Genomic DNA, 10,926 nt, shown 5'->3' with positions numbered 1-10,926 from the left:
ACTCTTTTGCCCTCCAAGGAATCCCTGCCTAATTCCAAAGTCACCTCTACTGGAGGACATTCAGGCGTGATGTGGAGGTTGCCTTCAATGGAATCATCATGATGGTGGTAAAGGTACAGGACCGGATCATTCTCGTTGACAATGTAGAAACAGGTCGTTATGGTCTGCACCTCATCAGGGACCACGCCACTCCACTCTTCCTTAGAGCCTGGCATGATGTGGAGGTTGCCTTCCAGGTAGTCATCCAGGAGGTGGTAAATGTACAAGACGGGATCTTTCTTGTAGGTAATATAAAACCAGGTCTTCATGATTGGCACCTCTTCTAGGACCATCCCGTTCCAGTCATTCTTAGAGCCATTTGTGCCCATGAATGTATGTTTCACTGCTCTGCCAACTATGGTGTTTGAGAGATGAGTGTCTGTCACCTGAGGAAATGGCACATTATTAGGCAGGATCTTCAGGTTTAAAATCCTTTCATCACTATGAAGCTCCAAGCCATAGACACAATCAATCCCATCATATTTCAACAAATAGAGAGAGGGATATGTTGGCAGTTGATCTAGAATGATGGCTTTCCAATGGGTGACTGGTTCATTGGCTTTCTTCCAGCCATGAGAAATTCTGCGGCCAACAATATTCTCCAGGGCCTCAAAAGGCTTACTAAGTTTTTGCTTCTGGAGCGATGGCCCATTCTTCTTCTGGAGATGTGGCATGCAACTCATACTAAGAGGCATCTTCATCATGGCGGGAGACTTTCTGAGATAGGCCACAGCACTCCTGTTCCTCTGTCTCTTGGCTCTGTTTCTGTGCTTGGGCTTCATAGCTGCCAATCTCTGCATAGGAAGAACTCTTCAGTTTAAATCAGACACAAAGTGGTTTCCTCCACCATAAGTGCCTGCAAGGATAAGAAGGTGAGGATGTGAGGTCAAGGCTCTTTTTAGGAATAACTTTGGAGCAGGTGAAAAAGGCAGGGCTGAATAGATTTGGATACCTAAATGGAATATGTTCTTAAGAAATTAATAGGAAAATTATCAAACTCTTGTCTACAGCTCAGTATATGTGTATCAGAGACATATTCCTGCTACAAAATGCAATTGACCTCTACTGAGAAACCTACTTCCTGACTTACTATATCAATGAGAGAAGAAGCTATGCCTATACCTAAAGTGAGAAAGAAATATCTGAACAGATGGCAAAGAATTCAAAGAACAGCCACTCCTCTCCTTACCACTCAAGCTACTGGTTAGTTGGCTGATCTATAACCACCTGCCCAAGGTCATGGCACTCCAGTCCACTGGCTCTCTCTATTGTGTCTGCTGATCTAGATCCAGGTTGATTACATAATGATATTCTGTATCTTCATTAGAGAAGTGAATACTGTGAGTCAAACTGCCAAAAGAAAGAAACCTTAATCTGTGCAACAGCACCTATTAGAAATAATTATCTTTTAAAACACATATGGACAAAGAGGATCTTTGCCATTTAAGTGGACTGAGGAATTGGACATTTTTAGCAAAGATAGAGTGGGGAGAATACCTGACATTAACCGTCCCCAGCTATCAAATATAGGAGCTGTTAACGACATAAATTTTGGACCCAGAGCAGATTTGAAAGAAACCTTTCTTTGACTACAGAGGTCTTAGTTGCTTCCTAAACATATTTACCAAAAGAAAATATCTTGGCTCTCTAGATTCCAACTTCTGGAAATTCGGTTGAACAGTTGTGGAGCCCAAGAGCTGAACTGACCTCCTCAGCCAGCGTGAAGATAGTAAGCCCACCTTCACAGAAGACTAGTGCTTCATGTGGAACAGAGTTGCCACCCCCAACCAAAGCTTGTGACATCATCAAGGCTCTACTTATGTCATAAAACTCCTCCTAGCCAGGTTTCTTCCCTACTAACCCCCAGATATGCAGCATACAGGTCCTAAAATGCTGCTCATACAGCCCCAGGAAGACCCAAAATAAAAACCCCAATCTTCTTCCCAATTACTTGAGTCATATTTTCCAAGTAACTCAACCCCTTTATGTGTTTTTTTTTCTGTAAAATAATTTTTGGTCTGAATCAACAACTCACATGATTTTTTTTCCTAGCTCCAATGTCCTCATTGGTTATTTTCTATTGATTTTTACATTACTTCATAATAATAATTATCAAACTTTCCACTTCTCTTCCTCCTCCCACATTCTTCTTGCTCCGCAAATAAACCTCTCCACTCAAACACCAGTCCAAATAGAGGGCAGGGTACTTTGAGCTGTGGGAAGTCCAAGCCCACCCTTCATCCATCCAGATTTAGCAAGGTATGCATCCACAAAATATATGATCACAAAAGGCCAGTGTATGATATGCAGACAATTGCAAGTGCCATTATCTTTGGCTTCTCCGTCTGCCCCAATTGTCAGCCACATTCACAGCTTCCAGTTTGATCCCATGTTCTTTCATTCCCAGGTCACTGGATTAGTTGAAATCCCCTTAGTTCAGGCACAGTGTCTCATAGTGTGGACCAAGCCCTTATATTCCTGACATCCTTGCTCTTTTTCTCCATCCATCTGCTCTTCCACTGGAGCTTGGAAGCTCCATCTAGTTTTCTGATTTTGACCCTGACTTGATCTCCATCATTTGCCAAACAAAAGTTCCATGGTGGTTTTCAAGATAGTCAATCATCAGTCTGACTATGGGACAAGGCACACATAGTTCCTAGGGACATGTCACAGTGCGGTCAACCTCTCCTCCCTGCTTAAGTACCTAGAGAGGGTCACCCTATGGCCTTCTGAGAACCACTCGAGAGATATCGATCTTGACATCCCCAGAATGGCCCCATAAATTGAGATATCATCAGTGTATGTGCATCAACTTGTGTGTGTTTGTGTGTGTGTATTTAAATCACAATAACAAATGGATTGTAATATTGATGTTTCTTCTCATCTTGAGAAGAATATTTGCTACAGAAACACTCTCACAGTAATAGTGAGAGTGTAAACTATCTAAGAAAGGAGATATAACTGGAGGAATCCCCCAGGAGTTAGGCTCAGTGTCCCAGGAATTACGCCCAAGGAAAGTCAATGAACTCAGTGATGCAAGATAAAACCCAGCCTAAATAAAACCCTAAATCATTTAGGTGGAACATGAGATACTCTTACAACAGTTACAAGAGGTCTAAAATGCCTGGACAGGAACATAAGGGGAACACAATGACGTGGAGCTGAGAGTGCATGGCAAAACTGATTGGATCTGGCAAAAATTATGTAAGCATATCAAGGAAACCACCAGTGGGACAAAACCCTAAGAAATCTGTATGACAGCATATCATGTTGAACATAATGAGATTTATAGACAAAGGAAAGATCTTAATTATGTCACTGTCACACAGGTGATGATGAACCAGTTCCATCGTAGAGTGACTCCCTGCTGTGTTTAAGATAACCTGTCAATTCTGTCTAGTCAGTTACAAGGAAATTTGCATTAATTGCACAGATTAACTATCAGCATCATTTACTGCACAATCAAAGGCAAGGCAAAGAAATCATAGACATGTTGTTGAATGCTGATGATGTTATTGGGAGTTTTGATGGGCTTTTTCTTAAAGGGAAATCATCGGTGACTCTCATGCATGAAGCAGATCCTTTCTCTGTGATGTTTCCTGAATAGCCACTGAGATACCAGCCCATTGAGTTGTGGTCTCTCTCTCTTTTAAAAAGCAACTTCTACCTTCAGCTTGATCTCTTGCTTGAGCTTCCCTTCCGGCTACTAGGCTCCTTTTCTGATCCTGCAGAGGGCTTTTGTAAGGTGATGTGGGAGTGTCATATATCAATCTGTTGATTTCATTGGCTAAGCAATAAAGGAACTGCCTCGGCCCATTTCATTGGTTAGAAGATAGGTGGGAGGAGTAGACAGAACAGAATGCCAGGAGGAAGAGGAAGTGAGGTCAGACTCCGCAGCTCTGCTCTCCGGAGCAGACGCAGGAGAGACGCCATGCTACCTGCTCCAGGGAAGACGCACGCTATGAAGCTCCAACCCAGGATGGACGTAGGCTAGAATCTTCCCGGTATGCGCCCCTAGGGGCGCTACACAGATGGTTAGAAATGGGCCAGAGCAGTGTTTAAAAGAATACAGTGTCCGTGTAATTATTTGGGGCATAAGCTAGCCGAGCCAGGCGGCTGGGCATTTGGGGACGCAACCCTGCCGCCGTCCATATTACTACAAATGGCGCCCAACGTGGGGCTCGAACCCACGACCCTGGGATTAAGAGTCCCATGCTCTACCGACTGAGCTAGCCGGGCCAGGCGGCTGGGGATTTGGGGACGCAACCCTGCCGCCGTCCATATTACTACAAATGACGCCCAGACGTGTGGCTAACTGAGTCCACAGAAAGCCTGAGAAAGCTTAGAAAAGAATAGAGTAAAGCATGTTTCTTACGGCAATTTCTTGGGTCTGCTCTACTTGCTAGAGGCAAGCAAGTGCCTCATCTAAGAGAGGCTTCCTGACTCAGCTTCAGCTGCAAAGCCTGCAGCTCATTAAGAGGTCCTGCCACGAAACACTTAAACAGTGTTGACAAAAAGCTGAACGCATGTTTTTCGGTTTTCAACCGTAGCAGGAAAAAAGCTGCGCTGTTTAAAAATGCCGGCTTTCTGGGCCATCCTGCCAGGGCAAACTCTGACTGTTTGAGGCAGGAGGGCCAGCTACCGAGAGAGGATTTGAGTGTTGTCTGTTGTAGCTTGCTGGCTGGAAGGGACCTTGAACCGCCATAGAGGTGTGGCTATAAACATGGCTGCAGCCTGTATATCCGCCATGAGGCTGGAAAGCTAAGGAATGGACTGGATCTAGCTGGCAAAGCCATGCCTTTAGTCCTACTGAGATTGCTTGGCAAATTAAAGACTCACGTGGTCAGAAAAAGAGAGATATACAGTTAAAGAGAGATTCAAAGACAGAGAAAATTTCTGAATGGTTTAAAGTGTGTTAAAATATATGCAAGCTGAAAGTTGAAGTTCTTAAAGCAAAAAACAAAAAAAAAAAGGAAGAGAGTTGTTGTGTGTACACACCTTTAATCCCAACACTTGGGAGGCAGAGGGAGATAGACCTCTGTGACTTCAAGGTGTGGTAGCACACGCCTTTAATCCCAGTGCCTAGAAGGCAGAGACAAACAGATCTCTGTGAGTTCAAGGTGTAGTAGCAAACACCTTTAATCCCAATGCCTGGGAGGCAGAGACAGGCGGATCTCTGAGAGTTCAAAGACAGCCTGGTCTACAGATGTGCGCTCAAAAAGCAAAAAGTTAACGTAGGAATGTCACAGCTTAGATTCTTAAGCGCCTAGTGATTTAAAGGCGCAAATCAAAAGTGCTCCTGGATAGTAAAAAATTGCAGATTCACAATAGGACAGATTCAGACCACTAAACGAGTCACACTGTTGGATGAATGTACGTAGGCTTGGGAGAGAGAAGAAAAAGAATATAGAGAATAAAGTTAATGGTTTAAAAAAAAAAAAGGTAAAGTCTTTAAAGAGACAGAATAAAGTAAAGTGATAGAGTAAAAATAAGCCGCGTAAAGATGAAAAATTCACAGAGAGTCTGGATTCTTTGTATTATTATGTTTTCTTTAAAATTTTTGACTGTGTAGGAGCTAAGTACAGAGAGACATTTCATTATATGGGCTGCCCAGTGGCACCAGAACGGATATCATGAGGGTATGATATCAGAATTTGGGTCTAAGGATATGATGCTTTGGAGAGAGTCTTCTTTTGTTTTCACAGAGGACCAGACCCTTTGGATTTCTTCTATCCCGATTTGGTATGATAGACCACGACCTCCTGAAATGTTCCTGTGAACGCCCTCAAAAAATTACGTCACTCAACTGCCAACTGAGATAAACCTGGCACACAGGTTACACCCTAAATGATCTGATTAACAGCGCCCCCATTCAGCAGGAAGCAGTTTGGAGAGAAAAAACTGCGCCCATGTTCCCAAATATAGTTTATAAATGTTCTTTTACATTTAAAGGGGGATATGATATAGACATGAATAATTTGCATTAGTATAGATTTTGCTTTATTGATAGAGATTTACGGTTAATTTTGTTATATGTATGAATGTTTCTGATGTAACTTTTACTTGATAACTGTTTTTTTATATGTAATTTTGCTATGTTAAGGTTAAAGCCTTCGTTTTTTTTGTTTAAACAGAAAAAGTGGAAGTGATGTGGGAGTGTCATATATCAATCTGTTGATTTCATTGGCTAAGCAATAAAGGAACTGCCTCGGCCCATTTCATTGGTTAGAAGATAGGTGGGAGGAGTAGACAGAACAGAATGCCAGGAGGAAGAGGAAGTGAGGTCAGACTCCGCAGCTCTGCTCTCCGGAGCAGACACAGGAGAGACGCCATGCTACCTGCTCCAGGGAAGACGCACGCTATGAAGCTCCAACCCAGGATGGACATAGGCTAGAATCTTCCCGGTAAGCGCACCTAGGGGCGCTATACAGATGATTAGAAATGGGCCAGAGCAGTGTTTAAAAGAATACAGTGTCCGTGTAATTATTTGGGGCATAAGCTAGCCGAGCCAGGCGGCTGGGGATTTGGGGACGCATCCCTGCCACCGTCCATATTACTACAGTAAGGGATTGTGATCTCTAAGTTTTTCCCCTTTCAAGAACTAATCATTCTATTAATCACAATTCTAAACTGCTGTGGGAGTTTGTTTGTGACTTATGCCTTCACATGTGATACAAGCGACCTGTGTGTATAGGGTCTTCTCTCTGTTCATGTGGGGAAGGCATGGCAGCAGGAGTAGATGGCTGCTCATTCTCTGTAAGGAAATCAGTAAACAGTGGGCACCAAGTACAAGGATGTCCTGAAATATTAAGTCTTGTCCTTTCAAGGCCCCAAAGCCTCCAGCTAGGTTCAGGGTCACGACAATCTCCAAAACCCACCGAGCATGAAGTATTCAGAACCAGAAGCCTGTGTGTGCCATATCACATAAATTCATCGTGAGTACACCAATCTGTTTTTTTTTTTTTAATACTAAATTATTTTGTCCCATCGGAACGATCTATATTACCAATTAACCAAATTTGCTGCATCTTTGGTGTCCTAGAATTGCTTTAAATTGTTGCTGGGACAGTCTTACAAACCTTCCTGTGCTGTTATGAGACCTTAAGGGGACAGCACTTCTTTCAGAAATCAAAGGCAGTTGGGTTCAATCCTATGGTTAGCTGTTAGCTAGACACTGGAAGGATGGATTTGACTAAGAAAGGGAGACAGCATACATGGAGGCAGGTAACCTTTCCTTTGCAAAATGACCCATTTTGAGGCCTTACTTCAGGCTCTTCTCTTCTCTTAATCTTGGTTGTTTTATTAGTTTAGGAGAAGAATTAAAACTCCATTCACAGTATCTGTGAACCTGAATGAGTTAAGTATGTGTGACCAACTTGATGTCTGCCTGTCTGTCAACAGGGCCAGAGTTCAGGGGCATCTGATGCATAGCACAGGAATGTCAGCCATCAATCTCTGGTCCACCTAACTCTACAGCATTAGAGTTGTCATGGTTGCTCATCTGATCTTCCTCATATGATCTCCATCCACAGAGATGTCAGAAAAATCCTCCCCTGAGAGTGCAAGTTCTTTACAAATGAAAGATTATACAACAGAAGACACATGGGAGATTTATATGGGCAAGCTGTTGAAAGGATAAAGTGACAGAAGAAGTTTATTGATTAATTAAAGAAAGAATCCGCTTTAGCTGATAGGTTAGAACATAGGTAGGTGGAGTAAACAAAATAGAATGCCGGGAGGAAGAGGTAGTGAGCTCAGAGAAGCCATGCTCCCCTCTCCCCGGCAGATGCCATAGCTCTGCTCTCTGAGGCAGATGTCGATGCAGCCAGCCACCATGTCAGACATGCTGAATTTTTCCTGGTAAGCGCACCTCATAATACTACACTGATTATTAGAATTGGGTTAAAATGCTGAATCTAATGGGCCAGCAGTGTTTAAAAGAATACAGTTTTTGTGTATTTATTTCAGGCATAACCTTCATGCGGCCGTGGTGCTGGGGACACAGCCTCGCTGCTCAAATAACTACAGAATGGCTTGCAGCCTTCTGGACAATTGAATCCACTGAAAGCCTGAGAAAGCTTGGGAAAGAGTAAAGCATGTTTTCTTGGTAGCAGCGATTTCTCGGTCTGCTCTGCTTGCTAGAAGAAAGCAAGGGCTCTCATCTAAAAGAGGCTTGCTGACTCAGCTTCAGCTGCAAAACCCTGCAGCCCTTAAGAGGTCCTGCCACAAAACATTTAAATGGTGTTGATAAAAGCCAACTGAATGCTTGTATGTTTTCAGCAGTAGCAGGGAAAAAAACTGTGTTGTTTTAAAATGCCAGATTTCTGGGCCATCCTGCCTGGGCAAACTCTGACTGTTTGATGAAGGAGGGCCAGCTACAGAAAGAGGGCTTGAGTGTTGTCTGTTGCAGCCTCTTTGATGGCAAGGAACCTGAAACACTGTAGACTTGTGGCAATGAATGCAGCTCTGTTCGGTACCTCAGCCACAAGGTTGGAATGGCAGAAAGCTAAGGAATGGGCTACATCTGGCCAGCAAAGCCACGGCTTTAGTCCTACTGAGATTGCTTGGTAAATGAAAGACTCATGTGGTCAGAAAAACAGAGAGAGAAATAGAGTAAAGAGAGATTCAAAGACAAAGAAAATTTTTAAATGATTTACAGTGTGTTAAAAATATGTGCAGGCTAAAATTTGAAGTTCTTAAAGTTAAAAAAAAGGAAGAGAGTTGTTGGGTGTGGTAGTACACACCTGTAAACCCAACACATGGGAGGCAGAGGGAGATTAAACTCTGTACCTTCCGGGTGAGGTAGCACATGCCTTTAATCCCAATGCCTTGAAGGCAGAGACAAACAGATCTTTGTGAGTTCAATGTGTAGTAGCATACACCTTTAATCCCAATGCCTGAAAGGCAGAGAGAGGCAGATCTCTGAGACTTCAAGGACAGAGAGGTATAGAGAGTTATTCCAGGTCAAAGATACAGAGAACCTGTCTCAAAAGGCAAAAAATAAAAAGGAAAAATAAACAAAATAGAGGTTAAATTGAAGAGCACAAACATGGAAAATTCACAGCGAATTTTGATATTGTATGCTATTATGCTCTTTTTGAATCATTTGAATTTTGAGGCAGTAGCAATAGCTGCTAAAAGATGTTTCTTTATAAAAGCTGCTGAAATAATCCAACATAGATATTTTGAAAATGCCTTGACTTTGAAATTTGGATCTAAGGACATGATGCTTTGGAAAGGAGTTTCTATTTTGTTTTCACAGAGGGTGATAGTCTGTGGATGCCTCTATCCTAATATGGTAGGATGGACCACGCCCTACTTAAAGGTTGCTGTGAACACCTTTAAAAAATTGCTTCGCTCAACTGCCAACTGAGATAAATCAATAATGATGCCACCATTCAGCAGGAAGCATTTTGGAGAGAAAAAACTGCACCCACGTTCCCAAATATGGCTTATAAACGTTCTTTTCCATTTAAAGTGGGATGTGATATAGATATGAATATTTGCATTAGTATAGATTTTGCTTTTCTGATAGAGATTTTAGGTCAATTTTGTTACATGTATATGCATTTTTGATCTTCATTAAGGTATTGTGATTGTGTAGTTCATTTAAAAATATAATGTATATAGGTTATTAATGAATAATCATTAATAATAGTCAAGTTTGTAGTCATGTTAGTTAGATTTGCTAGCTACATAGATATATATATTTCTGTCAGATAGGCATTATTCATATCTCTCTAGAATACAAAATAGGCTATTTAATGTTTTAGTACCTTAGGGTTTTTCATGACAGTGAGACACTCTACCCTTGGCAGCATATATCTACTTCAGGAAGAAGATGGGCATCAAATAGGATCCTTATGGAGTTTGATAGCCATTTGGGGAAAAAACTGCTCTTGCCTGGATTGTTGCATAAACTGTACACAGAAAACACTCAGAGAGAGGACTACTGAACTTGCCTAAAGGTGAGATGATCTTTTCGTGTTCCTGATTCAGGAAAGGGTCAGCAAAACATTCTTCAAGACAAGCAGATAGTGACTACCTTTGAAATTTCCTGCTTCATGGAAATGTCTGCTGGAAACTATGGGCCGGTAGGCTAAGGGTGGAAACACCAACGGTACAGAGGAACTTTGGGTGACTGTCCAGGCAGCGAGATGTCTCTGTCATTTCTAGAGTTTGAAAATGGCTTACTTTTTTTTTTTGCTTAGGTAATACTGTATTATCCTGGAGTCTCAGATGGAGTTGAAGAATAGATAGATAGTTATAGTTTTCCATTGTTATGATAAAAGATAAAATAGATATAAATATTGTAACTGTAATTCTTGCTTGATAACTGTTTTGTTATATGTAATTTTGCTATGTTAAATTAAGGATTCCATTCTTGTTTAAACAGAAATAGGAGTAATGATGGAGTATAGGTCATTGGTTAATTAAATAAAGAAACTGTTTGGCCTGAATGGTTAGAACATAGGTGGGTGGAATAAACATAAGAGAATGCAGGAAGGAATAGGAATTGAGCTTAGAGATGCCATGCACCTCTCCCATGGGCAGAAATGGTAGCTCTGCACTCTGAGGCAGATGGCGATACAGCCAGCCACCAGGTCAGACATGCTAAATCTTTCCTTCTAAGTGCACCTCCTGCTGCAACATACATTATTAGACATGGGTTAAGAGGGTGAAAATAATGGGGCAGGCAGTGTTGAAATGAATAGTTTTGTGTTGTTATTTCGGAGCATAAACTTACAAGGCGGCCCCATGGGGATGCAGCCCTGCTGCTCAAATTTCTACAATCAAAGGGGAAATGGAAGAAGGGAAGAAAGAAGAGAGAGAGACAAGGAAGAATGGATGGATTCAATCATTCATTGGAAAAATGAGGGAACCAAT

General features: G+C 42.0%; 1 non-coding gene across 1 annotated transcript; it reads right to left on the bottom strand.

Moving 5' to 3' along the window:
- Window positions 1–4,205: 4,205 nt before the first annotated feature.
- Trnak-cuu (transfer RNA lysine (anticodon CUU)) lies at window positions 4,206–4,278 on the bottom strand. The gene has a single exon. It is a non-coding gene; the product is annotated as a tRNA-Lys (tRNA).
- Between the last annotated feature and the right edge of the window lie 6,648 nt (window positions 4,279–10,926).

Source organism: Microtus pennsylvanicus, chromosome Y, assembly GCF_037038515.1.
Source record: "Microtus pennsylvanicus isolate mMicPen1 chromosome Y, mMicPen1.hap1, whole genome shotgun sequence".
Lineage (NCBI taxonomy): Eukaryota > Metazoa > Chordata > Mammalia > Rodentia > Cricetidae > Microtus > Microtus pennsylvanicus.
The sequence above is the reverse complement of the archived record's forward strand: the minus strand, read 5'-3'. Positions and strand labels throughout refer to the sequence as shown.